Source organism: Phoca vitulina, unplaced genomic scaffold (assembly GCF_004348235.1).
Source record: "Phoca vitulina isolate PV1807 unplaced genomic scaffold, GSC_HSeal_1.0 scaffold14, whole genome shotgun sequence".
Classification (NCBI taxonomy): Eukaryota; Metazoa; Chordata; class Mammalia; order Carnivora; family Phocidae; genus Phoca; species Phoca vitulina.
The window spans coordinates 40,999,477-41,017,789 of NW_022589717.1; positions in this window are offsets into that span (position 1 = coordinate 40,999,477).

The following is an 18,313-nucleotide window of genomic DNA, read 5'->3' on the forward strand; positions in this document are numbered from 1 at the left end:
ATCATTTAACACAAAGCTTATTTCATAATAAAATGTTAAATGTCTTATGCAATTTATTGAATACTATACTGAAAGTGAAAAACAGAATGACTGTATGGGTACAGAATGGTTGTAAATGTGTCAGTTGTTCACCCTCATGATCCCCATGCCTGACTGGGAGCTACAGCTCTCTGCCACAGCTCAGCGTCATGAGAGAGAATCGTACTGCACAGCACCGGCCCCAGAAAAGAGCAAAAGTCAAAATTTGAAATACATTTTCTACTGAATCCATATCCCTTTTACACCATATAAAGTTGAAAACTTGTAATTCAAACCTTTGTAAATCAGGGGCCATTTGTATGTATGTTGGTGTTACATTACCCACAGAGAGATTACACTGTTAAAGACTCTCATTTGAGGATCAGTAGGAAAGTAACTACTTACAGAACTAAGTAGCCACTTAGAGAACTTTATTTTTCATCAAGGAGAAAGAAAAGAAATAAAGCAAAGCACTAGAACAAGAGAGCCATCATTTCCTTTACCTCAGATTCAGAAACACTTCAGCAGAAATGAAAGCAACTTTCCTGCTGGTACTATTACCTACGATAGCAAATCCTTTTCTCCTCACAATGAGGGTCTAAGAAGGACAATCTGTCTCACAGGTAGCAGAGGCAATAAAAACTGGGAAGGTGAAGAATTTCAGCATAAGAACAAGAAAAAATATAGATGGGCTAGACAATTACAGTCAACAAAAGGACTAAAGGAATGAATTTTGTTTGTTTTTGTGCCAACTTTACCGATTCTTCCTTTAATTTCTTAGAGTTCCGATAGAGATGAGACATTCACACAAAACAATCTTCTTCTAAGCTACGCAGAAACAAAACAGATATCTAAAAAAAGAAACAAAAGGAAAAGAGAACTTAATTTACAGGTGTGGGATGATGGGAAACCAAAGAAAATTCCTTTTCTTTGGCTCGTATGATTACTTGGAATGGAAGTAATTTTGCTAAACATACTTTTCTTCTGAAAGCTCTTAGGAAATGGCCTGGTACTTAATGTTCTAGTCCAAGCTTTGAATAATGAAATTTTGTAGAATAAAAAAAAAATTCTGGGGAGAGCTATCTAAGTACTCTTTTACAGTTAAACATTGAATTTTTTTCTGAATAGTGTCTTTTTTTAATTATAAAAGTTATACATATAAGAAGAAAATTTATAACTTACTGCAAGGCACACAGAAAATTTTTAACACTTCCTGTGATTCCACTATCCAGAAAAAAAGTCACTTTTATTATTTCTGATCAGTGTGCAAGTGTGTGTGTTTGTAGATATATACATAGATACTGTTTTTCTGTAGTATTCTATATCAAATTCCTACTTGTAGGCATTTATATTGCTATGACTTTTTTAAAAACATTTTAAATTATTATGCAAGCATAACTAAATATAAATCTGAAATTATATGTTCAGTTTTCTCCTAAAAAATACCAACAATTGGAATTATTTGGATGTATAGATATAAATAAACTTATGACTTTTGATGGGACAAAATTGAAGGACATAATTTTCCAATTTATTTTACATTGTAATGAAGGAAATATGAAGCATAATGGTTATAAATATCTTGGATATTGGGTAATAGTCAAATAATAAATCATTTAATCTTTAGATACACTTTCATTTATGAATTAAAAAATAGTTTAAAATATGTGCTGTAATTTGAGGTTCTAACATAATATTTATGAATATTATGAAAAAGAAACTAAATACTAACATATCCTTCTGTTTAGTTCTACTTAACATAAAAGGAGGGAAAGCATGCATCCTTATAACGCTTTAGACAGCTAAATTGAAGAGCTTAATCTAAACTTCAAAATGGACTTTGAATTACCTAGAATATTCACATAATTAACATAATTGATCTTCATTTTTTTCATGGGCAGCCATTGCTTTAAATACTTTCTTATGGTTTCATAAGAATTCTAATTCTACATCTGAAGCTTTAAAAATCAACCTTTTGACCACTCTTAATGGCTCTTCCAGCTAAACCCGAAGTGGGTTCATGTTTGCAGTTATCTGATTGCATATATCCAGTTAGCAGTACACACCAACACCAAGCATGCCCTTCAAAAGCTTAAATTCTGGGAACAACAGGGGCTTAATCACAGACAGAATGTATCCAAGCATGGAACAATAAGACCCACAGAAGTATCCTTGTCACCAAATTACTGTCATAGCTTACAAACTGCAGTCGAAAATGCCCATCATCTTACCAGACAGCCATGGACCTCTTTATTTTATAATCTTTGACCTATTAATTGTCACCAGTAAGTTTCACATATAAAGAAATGAAGGTAATTTACTTCATGTGTATATGATATACACTTAATATAGGAATAATTCATTGAATATAGGTTTTCCCAAATTCTCTTTGGTATAAATTACTTTATTTGATTCTTTAAACAACCTTGGGGGATAGATATGCCTACTCTTACTATAATTAAAATTGTATTGTATAGATGAGTAAATTGAGGCTCAGACGTAAAATGACTTACCCAAGGGACGAAAACTATTGGACACAAAGCCACACTGGAAATTTAGCTATAAAATCTCAGGTTCTGTATGGTTTTTACCATAACATACTATAGAAGATAACTTGAGAAAGCATAATTAAATTTTGCATTTGTAATAAAATGATGACTATTATATCAAATTATTATTTTTAAAACATGTTGATAATGAAGATTCCCCATGGTTAATCACAAATGATATTGTGCCAGGCTGTAAGCTTGAGGCATGGAGAGGTTCCTGGAACAGTGGTTCTTATAAAAACTACCATGTGGAACCATTTTAAATTATTACATTTTTTTCCCTCTCCTGCTGTCCCATTTTCCAATTAGTTTCAGTGGATACATACTCCTTTCCACTCTAGACCAATCTATCTCTGGCCATTGGGCAAGGAATAGATAGCACAAAAAGCTAATTCTATTTTAGCTAACAAATCCTTATAAGTCCTTACTGTCATTCAGTTTTGAGTTTGTGGGATTGGATAAATATAAGTCAAACAAATGTTCATGTATAACAATAAATCAGCATTGCATTTTACCAGTGATAAATCTGATTTTTTAAATGACCAGATGGTTAAAGAGAAACATGAGGTTAGTAAAGCAAGTTTAGTTGGCATGAGACATTGATAATATGCTCAATATAAGCCAAACAAGGTCACATTTTTAAAAGTCTAGTGTTTTTATTTTTTCTGCCATGTTTAGAATGAGGTAAAAAGTTCATAGACATTTAGGATTGGGTATAAAGGCACTCATCTAGGAGATTATCAATCAAGAGATGTCTGCTCAAAAGTAGGTGTTTACTAAAACAGTGCCTGGGTTTATCATTAGAAGATTTCAAAGTGGTGATCTTTTGAAAGTCAAATATTTTCAGAAGGCATTTTTATTATTATTGCAGAGGAATTAGGCTTAACCTTGCGGAAAAACAGTGAGTGTGGGTCAGAAGTGTCTTCAGTTTTGTCCTTGACATGAGCTGCTGCACAGACATCTCATCTAAAATTTCTGTCCCTAGTTTTACTGTCACTTAAAAATAGAAATTATACATACTCCCTCACATATACATAATTATTTATGAACCTTGGACCCCATTGGTATGTATAAATCATTGATGCTAACATATTTTCACTGTTCCCTCATAGTCTCACTCTCCTATATAAAGAATTAAATTCCAAAACCCCTCTCATATGCTGGAAACTATTTTGCTTTAGGTTCCTGTCTCTGTCTCATGCCAGCCAAAGATGTGCATAAAATGTATTCTTCTCCCAGCCCATGCCTACATGTATGCAATCAAATATAATTGGAGAGAAGTATACAAATATGCTATTTCACTTTAAATGCAGGACCTCTAGGCTTGAATCAACCATTATCACTGTCCAATAATTTACTACAAGCTGCTAGACCATTCACCCCCCCACCTTTATGGATGATGATTTCATATGTCTCTCTTCTCAAACCTCTAGCACCTTCAACCCCATCCTCACCCTCAGACATTTGGCATTTGATTCACTGGGAAAATACAAATAATCAAAGAGATTCCCACGATCTTTTACCACCATATATACACAACCTATCAGCCCCTATGCCCCAAGACCACCACTTATTTCATGACTATCTATTAAAACCCACATCCTTGTCCCTTTTCTCTCCCCTTCCCTAAAAAGCTATCATTTTTCACTGTCTTCAATTACTTTCTTTCTTATTTACTCTTGAACCTACTCCACTCAGGTCTTGCCACTGAAGTGACTTGCAAAATCGCCATTGATAAATGAAATGATCCATCTTCAATTTAATTGAATCTTCATTCACATTCATGTTTGATCTTTTCCTCTTTGAAATATTTTTCCACTTTGATTCCAGGAAATCTACTCTTCTGATTGTTCCTATTACAAGATCCCTCCTTCTCTGGCTTTTCTACTTGTTCTTTCTTACCATCACCCCCTCCCCATCTGCTAAATACTGAAGTGCTCCAAATCTCGGTTCTCAGACTTCTTTCCTTTTCTATCTATTTGTTCTTCTAAAGATTTATTTATTTATTTGGGAGAGGTTGGCGGGGGAAAGGGGCAGAAGGAGAGAATCTTCAAGCAGACTCCTCACTGAGCACAGAGCCCGAGGACAGTCTGGATCTCACAAGCCTGAGACCATGACCTGAGCAGAAACTGAGTCCACGCTTAGCCAACTGAGCCACCCAGGCACTCCTATTCGTTCTTCTATAGTAAACTCATCCTACCCCAAAGCTTTAACTGCCATTTATATGCTAATGAACTGCCAAGTTATATTTTCAGCCTGATCATCTCCACAGAGTTCCAGGCAAGCATTTCTACTTTTTCTCAAAGTATCCACTTACATATTTAATTGATATCTCAGCCTAACACATTCAAAATTAATTTCTTATCTGTCTACCCAAAATCTGTATGTCCTGCAGATTTCCTTTTCTCAGTTCTTAGCCAAACTTAATCTTTCAGTTGCTGTGGTCAAAGTTCGAGAGTCATTCTTGATTAATCTCTTTCATTCACACCCCGTCCAATCCAGGAGCCAATCATATTGGGTTTTCTTTCAAATAATATCTCTACCTCTACTGACACCACTTGTATCCAAGCCATTATCCTTTTTATCTTACATTATTACATAAACTTTTAACTCATCTTCAAACTCACCTATAGTTTAAATTGGACCTTGACACTTAACTGCTCAAATTCTCCCCCGGCTTCCTATGCATTCACAGAGGATGATGCATCTTTTATAGTGGTCTACACCCTTTGGCTCTGCCTAAGCCTTTATATAAACTTCTAAATAAGGATCTATATGATTTATTTCCAATGTATCAGGTTTACTCTCACCTCGGGTTATTTTAACTTGCTATTCCCACTGCCTGGAATGCTATTCAACTAGAGACTGGTACTCCTCCTCCTTCAGTATTTTATTTATATATATTGCAACCTCATAGAGTCTTTACCTGACCACCATATTTACAATTGCAACCATCCCCACACTCCTTATCTCCCTCCCCTGCTTTATTTTTTCTCCATTATACTTGTCAATATATGATATAAAATATATTTTATTTTATTACTTGTTGTCAGTTTCCTTCCTCATTAGAATGTAAGCAGGTATCGCACAAGTGCAGATATATTTTTTCTGTTTGATTCATTAATAATTTCATTAGGGTGTGGAACAGGACTTGACACATAATAGTGCTCAAAATAATTATTAAAATAATGATAATACACATGAAAGCACTTTGAAAATTAGAAAGTTCTATAAAAATGTTGGTATTATTATAATGTCAGTTAATTTAGTCAGACATTCTTCCTTCTGAACCTGACATTGAAATCATAAATATCCATATTTACTAGTAAATATACTTCCTATGTTTCAAGAACTAAGCTAAATATGACTATAACTCTAACACAGGTAAAAGTGAGAAAGGATTAAATGCTCAAAACTATATGAAGAAATACAATGTTCAGAGAAAGTTCAGAAAAAGCATTTTTAAAGTAATAATTATATACTTGTGGAAATTAAATAAATGCACCAATTTTAGCTAATGTGACTATCATCTCCAATTTTAGTGGTTTTCTTTCTTTAGTCTTTTGACTTAAAGTTTGCATACAGAGATTTTTAGTACTTACATATGGGAACACAGAGCCTCCTTTTATTTGGTCAATAGCATAATAAACAAAATCATTAATGACTAATATTCCAATATCAGCCTTTAATTATAAAAAATATTTAATTATAAAAATTATAACTTTAATTGTTTAAAAAATTCTAACTACAGTCATATAATTTATAATATAATTTTATATAACTAATTGACAATTTTATTTCCTTAATTTGTAAGGAACAGTTAGTGAATTTATTTTGAGAACAAGCTAATCTAGAAATACTATGCATTTTGAATATAAACGTAATAGCTCTAGAAATATTATGTGAGTTTAAAGTTTATAACAATTTAAGGTGCTACTTAATTTTTTAGAGATTTATTTATTTATTTTATAGAGAAAGAGAGCAGGGGGAGGGGGAAAGGGAGAGGGAGAGAGAATCTTAAGTGCACTCCACGCTGAGCATGGAGCCTGCCATGGGGCTCTAAGTGGGCTCGATCTCACAATTCTGAGATCATGACCTGAGCTGAAATCAAGAATTGGACACTTAACTGACTGAGCCACCCAGGCACCCCATTTTAAGGTGCTACTTTAAAGCAATTCTTGTAATTTGGAAAAAATTGTAAACTTCATGTTTTATTTCAAATAATGTGAGATAGAAGTAGAATTCATTTAACAACTTTATTTTGATATAATTCATACACCATAACATTTATCCATTTAAAGTGTACCATTCTATAGTTTTTGGTATATTCACAGAATTGTGCATCCATTCTCACAAACTATTTTAGAACATTTTCATTATCCTCAAAAGAAAATTCTTTTGCCATCACCCTCATTCCCGATCTTCCCCAGCCTCTGCCAACCACTAATTTACATTCTTTCTTTGTAGATTTGCCTTCTCTAGACATTTCATATGAATGAAATCGTACAATGTGTGGCCCTTTATGAATGGCTTTTTTTTTTCATAACCACTTCATTGAGGTATGAATGACTTCTAAAAAGCTGTACATATTTAATGTATATAACTCAGTAAGTTTGGAGAGTAGTATATATATCCATGAAACCATCATTACTGGCAAGGTCTGAAGCCATCATCAATATCAAGGCCATAAACATATCCATCAATTACCAAAGTTTCATTCTACCTCCCCTATATTGTGATTATGATTATGATTATTATTTGGTGTAATAAGAACATGCCACCCTATTAGCAAATTTTAAATATGTGATACAGTATTGTTATGTATAGGCACTATGAGCTCCAGAACTTGTTTATCTTACTATCTTGAATAAATGAAACTTTGTACCCTTTAATTGTCACCTTTCCATTTCTCCCTCCCCACAGCCCCTGAGAATCATCATTCTACTCTTTGTTTCTAGGAGTTTGACTATTTTAAACTCCACATACAAGTGAGATCACATAGTCTTTCTGTGTCTGGCTTATTTCATTAGCATAGCGCCCTCCACGTCCATCCATATTGTCACAAATGGCAGAATTTCCTTTTTTTCTAAGGCTGAATAATATTCCATTGTGTATATATTTGTCTACTTAACTGTTGGTGGACACTAGGTTGTTTTCATGTCTTGGCTTGTGAATTATGTTGCAATGAACATGGGAGTGCTGATATCTCTTCAATGCCTTTAGATATATTCACAGAAGTGAAATTGCTGGATCATATTATAGCCCTATTTTTAAGTTTTTGTGGAATCTTCATACTGTTTTCCATAATAGCTGTACCACTTGACATCCACACCAACAGTGTACCAAGGTTCCCTTTCCCCCATACTTTCACCAACATCTGGTATCTTCATTTTTTTTTTTTTTTTTTAATCATAACCTTCATAACAGATGTGAGGTAATATGTCATTGTGGTCTTGGATTATTAAGAAAAATAATTTTTAAAAAAAGACAAACCCATAGTCTAGGAAATTGTAGATGACTAGAAGGGAAATAAATTTTATTTACCTTGGTTTACTGGAGCCACTCAGTTATTAGGAGTTTCTCACCTATCCTATGTCCTTTACAAAGCACCAAACTCTGATATCTTGGTTTCATTGTAAGAATACTTCTTTATTCTCAGTGACACATTACTACAAATATAAAAAAAAAACCTACTTTTATAGAAAATATACTGCAACCCTTAGGCACAATTAGATTATTGTGGATCTCTAGATATCAACGTCAAAAACCAAACTCTGAGGATGCTTGGGTGGATCAGTGTTAAATGTCTGACTCTTGATTTCAGCTCTGGTCATGATCTCAGGGTCATGAGATTGAGCCCTGCATGGGGCTCCACCTCAGCTTGGAGTGTACTGGAAATTTTCTCTCTCCCTCTGCCCCTCCTCTGGCTCATGTACACGTGCATATTCTCTTGCTTGCTCTCTCTCTCAGATAAATAAATAAATCTTTAAAACAAACAACTCTGCACACTGAATAAACAAAGCAGTAAGATTAATTTATTGCAAGGGTTTTGACCTGCAGGCTGGGAAACTCAGGACTACAAAATGATGAGTTCTGAGTTGCTCATAGACTAAGGAGTAAGGGGATAAATTTTAAATATTTTGACTTTTTCAGCTGATTGGTTGCCTAATGGTCCTCTTCCTTATCTGGATCAGCGTAGCTGAGTCAGGGGAACAAGGAGGTCCAGAAAAGATGTGAATAGACATAGTGTTTGGGGATTGGCTGGAATCTACCGATTTCTGAGGAAATCTGTAAATTCCTACAACTTATATTAGGTAAGGTTAAGTTTCATTTTCTTTAGTGTGCCTGCTTTGGTCAACTCCATTTGGTCCCTGACATAAGTGACTCCTTTTTAGTTTGAGTCTACACTATATACCTATATTATGCTAACTTGATTAATTACCAAAAAATTAGCTATTGTTCCAGAATCTTATGGTCAAAAGACTACAGATATAAGCAGATTGATTGAAATAGAAGACAAAGGAGTTCAAATTATTAAAAATATTTTGTACGAACATGAAGAGATTAGGCCATGTACTAAGATTGTTATCTCAGCAAATTGATACACATTTAATGAGGCTATTTTTGATCCAGTAGCTAAAGTTTACCCTGCTTCCTTCCAAAAAGATCAAATTTCATTTGAATTAGTGAAAATATCCTGAGATTTTCTACTAACATCATCTTTAAATCAGATGTTACTACATAGAGTAAAATTTCATATTCCTAACAGAAACCACCCAATATATTTTTTTTTTTACTAATTAACAAATTATGAATCATTGTTACTTTTACCTTTTCATATTACTATGTTCTGGTTCAGTACTCTTTTTTAAAAAATATTTTATTTATTTATTCATGAGAGACGAGAGAGAGAGAGAGGCAGAGGGAGAAGCAGGATCCCCATGGAGCAGGGAGCCCGATGCAGGACTCGGTCCCAAGACCCCAGGTGAGGGAATTGATGCAGGACCCTGTGATCATGACCTGAGCTGAAGGCAAATGCTTAACTGACTGAGTCACCCAGGTGCCCGCAATACTCTTAATACAATAACTCTTTAAATCCATGAAGGGAAACCACATGATTGCAAATCTATAATTAAAGAATTGTTCATAGTCAAAACAGAACTTTTGGGCACTCAAAAACCAAAATCTGACCTAATATGTTTGGTATGGTGCCTTTTATATTAAACATATAAAGGGAAAATATAAGAGTTCACTAAAATAAGTAGTCTAGTCTCTCCTATAGAATCCATTTCCTTACCAAAGGCTAGATGGAACTGAACAATGACACTTTTTAAGGCATGCCAAATTGCCTGAAATAAAACAGTAAATATATACACTAGTAACAGTTTTTATTTTTAAATGATTTACTTCTTTGAAATAATATAGAAACAGAGAAGCCTCAAACTCATCAGGTATCATTTAAAAATGAGCAAGTACATGAATTATTTGATTTCTTAATGCCTTCTAAAATAAATGCTGTCAAAAAGTTAGAGTTCACAATAAATAAGATACTATAAGAACTAGTATCTTATACTGTAAACAATATAGATTTACTTTAGAAATATCATATAAATATATAAGAATACTTTAGAAAGTGCAAATTTTCATCTGAACCAGGCTGCTCCGACTAAAGTACATATAAAAGGTTTTCTTACCAATCAAAAATAAAATGAGTTGAAAATCTATGGAAATTTATAGATTCTAGATAGATATACAAAGTTTAGACCACCAATTCAGAAACATTGCCCAGAAAATGATTGGGATTCAAGAACCATGAGCATAAGATCTGGTAAAACCAGAATGGCCACTTTGTAGCATTCGGTAAAACCTCAAACTGTCTCTTGCCAAAATTTGTGTACAAAATAATTCTTTACTTTAGGGACAAATTAGTGTAGAAATCATCTCAATGGAGCAGAGCTCAGGTAGTATATATGGTCCATCCACTTGGAGAGTGAGAAAAAACCTGAGGTAGGTATGTAGAGAAAGAGTAATACTTAATAGTATCTGATAGTTTAGATGATTGTTTTGAGACCTATAAAGGGTGAGATTTTAAGATTAGTTGGAACCTGGAGGTCTGGGAGAGAGGCATCTGAATAAATCTATAGAATTGGGTACAAAGTGGAATGATTTTACATGAGATTTTTAATTCCCTCCAGAGATTATTCATTCTAGAAGACTAAACATCAACGTGACAGGATGACTTAGTCAGTAGATAGCAGCCAGTTTCTATTCTCAGCTTCCACAGCATTTATGGAGTAAGCTCATGAATGGAATAACCATGTGACAGAGATATTGTATATTCATGGGCCTGACACCGTGGATTTTTCTCATCAAATCTGATCTATTCACTGCCCCTGCTGAAAATTTATCTTGTCATCATGAGATATTGAGGTTGAATCCCAGGTATAGTACCATCTCTCAAAGAGACAAATAGGCCCTTCTGATGGTAAGTTAATTACATGTAACCCTTCCCATTCAAGAAATATCAGTGATTCATCCTAACCAAGATTGGTATCTACTCTTGGGATGTAGATACATAGCTCACTGAAGTGCCTCTGCCAACACTCCTTTCAAAAGCTTACAGAGTATCTTTACTACCGACACTGGAGCCCACATAACATCATAACAGTGATGTGGTGGCCACATAACTATGTGGTCCTGTTATAAAATATACCACCCAGAAATATCTTGGCTGGCTTAATAAAGTGGTGAACAGGACTGTTGACATAGCTGAATAACCAACTTGGAAATGCTATGTTGGAGAATAGGAGATCTTTCAAGATATGGAATATAGAGTAGGCCAACGACCATTGTATCGTTCTGTTTTTTTTGTTTTGTTTTGTTTTGTTTTGCTTTGTTTTGTTTTGCTTTGTTTTCTATGATCATATCATTCTTTGTCCCCTATTGGAAGAATACATGATTCTGGCAACCAAGGGCTAGCGGTACAAGTGGCTCTAACTTCTAATTCCTTGTGGAAATTTGTACTTCTCATCCCAAAATTTTAAATTTAATGTATTGAGAGGGCCTGGTTTCCAGAGAAAGGGAAATTCCATCAAGGCATATGGTGAGTCTCAATAATTTTAAATCAATAGCTTAATAGTTTAAGTAACACTAGATAATTTAGATTCTTCATGGCAGTAGCCCAGAAAGCACAAAAAAAGGAGTTACAACACTTGCAGGGGTAATGGAAACTGAATATCATGAGGATGTAGGACTACTGGTGCTCCATAATGGGATCAGGGAGGAGTGTTTGAATTCATATGATCCACTGAGCAACTCTTGCTACTCCTATATCCATTGTTAAATGTAAATTTGCAAACACAGCGACCACAACCAAATAAAAACAGGGAAACCAGAAGCTCAGACTTCTCTAGGATATAGGTCTGGGTCATACTACCAGGGAAGGCACCTTGATGATAGAAGTGCTAGCCAAGGGTGAGAGGAAAATAAAATAAGTAGTAGAGGAGATGATAAATATAAGCTATTAGTCTTAAGACCAACTGTAGCATTTGTGCTATAGCTTATTCCACTAAGCCCAATACTCCCAAAAAGAAATTTTGAACACTCTGCCCAGCTGTAGTGAATCTAACATTAGTGCAAGAAGTAGAATACTTATAGATGCTGTTGATGTACTTTCCAGTTCCCATTTTCCAGTTGGTGCATCAATTCCTTAGTGACTGCCAGTGCAATGGCTAATGGTTTCTATCTATGACCTTCTTGGAACAACACCCCTTGGCTGAAAAGGATCAAACAGCACCAGAAACACCTGGGAAGTTATAGATTTCAATTACAGAGTATCTCTTGTCTGACTGACTGAAGGGATATAAACTCAAACCCCTTGACTAAATTTGGGACAAGTCTTTGTTGTAATTTGAGCTTTAGAAACCCATCCCTATTCCCATGAGTCAGTCCAATGCTAGAATTGAGGCCACAATCTTGTTTAGCTGGTTCTCTTTCCCTATCTTGCTTTGCTCACTCCCTTAACAGGTTTCTTTCTCTTCTTTTCTTTCTTTCTTTCTTTCTTCCTTCCTTTCTTTCTTCCTTCCTTTCTTTCTTCCTTCCTTCCTTCCTTCCTTCCTTTCTTTCTTTCTTTCTTTCTTTCTTTCTTTCTTTCTTTCTTTCTTTCTTTCTTTCTTTTTTTCTTTCTTCTTTTCTTTTCCTAAAGAAATCATGAAAACAACCTCTACAATAAATCATGTGCCTTTGAATTCCTGTCTCATGCTGTGCTTGCAGAGCACCGATGATAAGACAGGGACAATATGGATATAAGTACTTATATGTTACTTCTATCTCACTATTTTGTCAGTCAAAAAAAAAAAAGTGATATCAAAGGAACCTGACTTTGGCTGAATTAAATTACTTCATGACCAATGACTAATTCACAGGGATGATTGCGAACACTTTCAGTTCTGCCTGCAGACAGTCAATACTAGTCAATGATGATTAATGTTTAGAAGTCAGCTTTGTGTGATGCTAGTTTATAATATTGCTGAGAAAAATCGAATATTAAAATCAAGCAGCAATGAGGTCAGATGAATGAGTTCTTCATAATTCTTAAAAACTAAAACTATGGGTTAGTATGCTTTTTTTCTAGTTTAGTAAAAATAAATGGCTGCCTCTCTTTTAACTGTTATTCTTAAACTGTCATGTAGCTGATCTTTTTGATCTGAAATAACACAAACCAGAAATCATTTATTGTTGGGCTCTGTCTAAAAGATTTAATTGACAAATTAAACCTTGCTAGTATTGAGATTTTAATTATCACTTTTCCCCAAGTTCTTTCTCAGAAAAGATGGATCTAATAGTTTTGTTAAAACCATTTAACAAATGCAGCCTCGAGTTGATTCATGTGAAATTCCAACAGCTGGCCTCCATGGTAGGGCTTTTAGTTAGATGTATTGTCCTGCCGTTCTCAGGGCTATTGGAGTGGTTCCAGGTGTGACTAACCTTGGCCCTCAGCTCCACATGTCAATCTTAAGCTGTATTTGGTGTGTAGTCCTAACCTAAATTTGGAGCAAATCCATTTATTTTCTAGGTAACTATTTTAGGTATGGACTTTCCATTCTTTAAAGCATGTCTCCAATTATGCGACTCTTTGGTGCTCACGCAAGTACTAGAATATTTTTTTTTGAAAATTTTGAGAATAGCACCCACAAATGACTGGTGAAATAGATTCAAATATTAATTCAGCAGTATTTAGATATTAAGATTGAAGTCCACACTAACTCAAATTATTGCAGAAATAATTGTCCCACCAAATAAAACTGCATATACAAATTCAAACATGTATTTTATATTGTAGGGCTTTAATTAAAGTTTCTATTAATGGAGACAAAATATGGTAAATCCAATTAATCTAATTAAACATATTTTGAAATTAAAACTTTAGTATAATATTTGTTGCTTTATCAAGAACAGGTCTCTTTGTTTTACCTAAACTTACCAATTTCTATGGTTATATTCATTCATACTACTGAGACATCCCTGCTTGAATCATTCTCCCTCTTCCTGCACTGCATCACTCATTCATTCTATCATCCATTTGTAACTGAACCAAACTGAGTTCCCTCCTTGGTGAGTCAGAAACTGCACCAGGTTGAGTTGTCTCACTCACAAAGAAAACTTTTATTTGCAGCAAACAGGGAGATTACCGGGAATGGCTTCCAAAGCCATGATTCCCCAAGAAAGGGTGAGTGGATTCCTTTCGTTTAGAGTTAGGATGAGTATTTAGATAGGGAAGGCTTGTCATCCTAGCTAGAAGCAGGCATAAGGTCATGCCTATGCTTTAAGGAAACATGCTTATACAAACAGTGTATGTCATGTAAATGAGGGTGAAGCTCCTCCTTGGGCAGAGATTTTAGTATTATAATGGGATAAAGGTAATGATAGGTCATTCCAGAAGTCACTCCACAGTCCAACTGTTCAGGTGTGAGTCAGGGTTTTAGCTCAAAAGGTCTAGGGCATCTGGGCCAGCAAGAGGTTCTGTCAGGGTAGTCATCATCACCTGAGGGGTGGTTTCAGGTTTCATTTGCCTGAGTTAAGAGTTAAACCAGAAAGAAGAGGAAAAATGTAAGACAAAGGTTAGTGAGTACAAGCAGGTGGGAAGTAAAGGACTGGTCTTGGGGTCTAGCTGGTGACACATTCAGTTACCAGATAGTTCTTGAGTGCCATTAAATACCTAATATGGTCAGATACAGTTCTATAATTTGCAAATACATCTAAGAATGACACAGAGAGAAATCTATCCTCGTGGAGTTTATTATTTACCAAATAGAAACAAAGATTAATAATAAACATACTAATCTTGTTTAAGGGTTTATGAGGAAAATAAGGCATGAAAATCCATGGATGATGAAATGGAAAGGGGAGAGAGAAATTTTATACAGTGTGGCCGGAGGAATCCTCTTACTGATTAACATTTGAGTAAAGACATAAAAAAAGATAAGGGCAAGGACATTTGGAAGAAAGTATTCAAAAGCAAAGGCCCTGAGGAAAAAGTTGCTTGATGGGTTCAAGGAAGTGCAGAGAGGTTAACAATACTGGAAGGAGTGAATGAAAGGAATAGTATAAAATGAGGTCAGGGAGAAGATAGGGGTGTGTTGAGAACACAATCACAAATTCTTTGTGGGTCATTTGAAGGCTTGAGCTTTTACTAATAGACAGTTATTTGCATGACTAAGGAAGAATGACATTAATTTAACTAAGATTAATCAAATCACTCTAGGTGTTTTATTGAAGATAGATGAAAAGGGACGATGGCGGAAGTAAGGAGAATAAGGGTGCCTGGGTGGCTCAGTCCTTAAGCGTCTGCCTTCAGCTCAGGTCATGATCCCAGAGTCCTGGGATCAAGCCCCGCCTTGGGCTCCCTGCTCAGCGGGAAGCCTGCTTCTCCCTCTCCTGCTCCCCCTGCTTGTGTTACCTCTCTTGCTGTGTCTCTCTCTGTCAAATAAATAAATAAAAATCTTAAAAAAAAAAAAAGAAGTAAGAATAGATATGAAGCTCCTACAACGATCTATGTGAGATAGAATAAGAGATTAAACAAAAGTAGTGCAGTGGAAGTGGATAAAATTTGTTAGATTTTGGACAGATTTTGAAGGTAAAACCCACAGGATATGCTGAGAAAGAGGAGAGCAGAATACCATAACACGAGCTACTAGTTAAATGTTGCTGTTTACTGAGTCTGGAAGACTGTAGCAGTAACAGTTTGGCAACTGAATATGAGAAGCTCACTTAAAAGTGTGTTAGGTTTAAGAAGTATTAGATTTAGACAATTCATGAGAAGATACCGAGTAGATAGTTGAGGTGCTGATCCGGTGTTCAGGGTAGAAAAGGTGGCTAAAGGTATAAATTGGGGAGTCTAGTCCATAGATAATATTTAATATTTTAGTATATGTGCTGCCGAAGCGAGCACAGATAATATTTAATATTTTGAGGCTGGATGAAATCACCAAGGGGAGAATATCGTTAAGAAAGAAATGAGGCTTAAGAATAGATCTCTGGGGAATTCCAGTATGTAGGGAATATGGTGAAAGATCTAGAAAGTAAGACTGAGGTAAAGCAATTACAGAAATAAAAACAAAACACCTAGGTAAGAGTATTGTCCCAAACACAAAGTGAAGAAAGTGTTTGGAAGAGGAAAGAGTCACTGTGTCTAGACGTCACAAGCTGCTTCACTATAAATAGAAGCAGATGCCCTTTGCCTACCAAATTTTGATACAGAATTTTAATCTTACCATGTTGTTCTAAGTAATTACTGAATCTCATATTTTTTCTTTGAATAATTAATTATTTAGAAATATGCTTGCAAGTTCCCAAATATACAAGTGTTTCTTTATTATTATTAATGTAATAACCTAATAGTCAAAGAACATAGCCCTATTAGGGCTGATATTCAACTGGGAGTACATGACAGCCTGCACATATATTATTAGCCAAGTATTCAATATGAGTGGTCAAGGACCTTTTTATTTTATTTTATTTTTTTATTTTTTAAGATTTTATTTATTTATTTGACAGAGAGATAGAGCCAGAGAGCACAGTGGGGGGAATCCCAGAGCAGAGGGAGAAGCAGACTCCTCGCTAAGCAGAGAGCCCGATGTGGGGCTCAGTCAAAGGCCCCTGAAATCATGACCTGAGCTGAAGGCAGATGCTTAACTAACTGAGCCACCCAGGTGCCTCAAAGATCTTTTTAAATTGATCAGCCAAATGTTGTTAAATATTTTGAAAATTACCACTGTCTGTATGAAAACTGTTCTTTGAACTTTGTTGAGATTTACTTAGTGATTTATGGTGTTATTAATTTTATAGATGCTCCAAATGTTCTTAAGAACATGTACTCTCTAATAACTTATATTAATACCTAATGTATGTTCATTAGATTAAGCTTGTGAATTTTGTTCAAATCTTCTATAACTACTGATTGGTTTTGTTTCTTGACCTATCAATAATGAAAAGAGTTATGGTAAAGTAACCTACATAGAGGTACATTTCTAAATTTATCTCTCTAGTCTAATCATTTTTATTCTATATGCTATTAGGAATATACATGTCTTAAATTGCTAAATCTTCTGCTTCACTTGATGCTTTTAAAATTAGTTAGAGTGATGCCTGGGTGGCTCAGTTTGTTAAGCGGCTTACTCTTCATTTCAGCTCAGGTCATGATCTCAGTCAGGTTCCTGGGATCGAGCCCTGGGTCGGACTCCATGCTCAGTGAGGAGTCTTCTTGAGGATTCTCTTTCTCTCCTTCTGCCCTTCCCCCTGCTTGCAAGTGCTCTCTCTCTCTCTCTCACTCAAATAAATAAGCAAATCTTTAAAAAAATAAATAAAATAAAATTAGTAGAAATATTCTCTATCCCTAATAATGATTCATTTTTCTTATAGTCTAGTGTTCGTCTTACATTTATATAGCTTTAGCAACTTTCTTTTTATATGTATATGTGTATATGTGTGTGCATGTATGTATATGTATGTATGTGTAAATATGTGTATATATACTTTGCAACTTTCCATGTCATTAAAACTTTAGTGTATTACTTGCAAAAAGCATGCAATGAAGTTTTTAAACAAATACTTGAATCCATTTTTGCATGTAATCAATTTCTGTTTAGATATATTTGGATTTTTTTCTATAATCTAATTATAACTCTCCCACATTTTCCTATTTTCTTATTTAATTAACTTTTTAATGTTAAGATACCTTTACTTGTCTATGTTTTTCTTTTTTAAGAGTTTATTAATTTATTTATTTGAGAGAGAGAGCACAAGCAAGCTGAGAGTCAGGCAGAGGGAGAGGGAGAAGCAGGCTCCCTGCTGCGCAGAGAGCCCAATGTGGGGCTCCATCCCAAGACCCTAGGATCATGACCTGAGCTGAAGGCAGACACTTAACCAACTGAGCCACCCAGTAGCCCCTGTTTGTGTTTTTCATATTCTGCTTTTTAATCTTACTTTATCAATGGAATACACTAGAAAGCCCAGAAATAAACCCACAATTATATGGTCAATTACTCTTTGACAAAGGAGGAATGAATATCCAATGGGAAAAAGACAGTGTCTTCAGCAAATGATGCTGGGAATACTGCATAGCCACATGTAAAAGAATGCAACTGAACCACTTTCTTTCACCATACACAAAAATAAACTCAAAATGGATTAAAGACCTAAGTGTGAGACCTGAAACCATAAAAATCCTTGAACAGAGCACAGGCAGT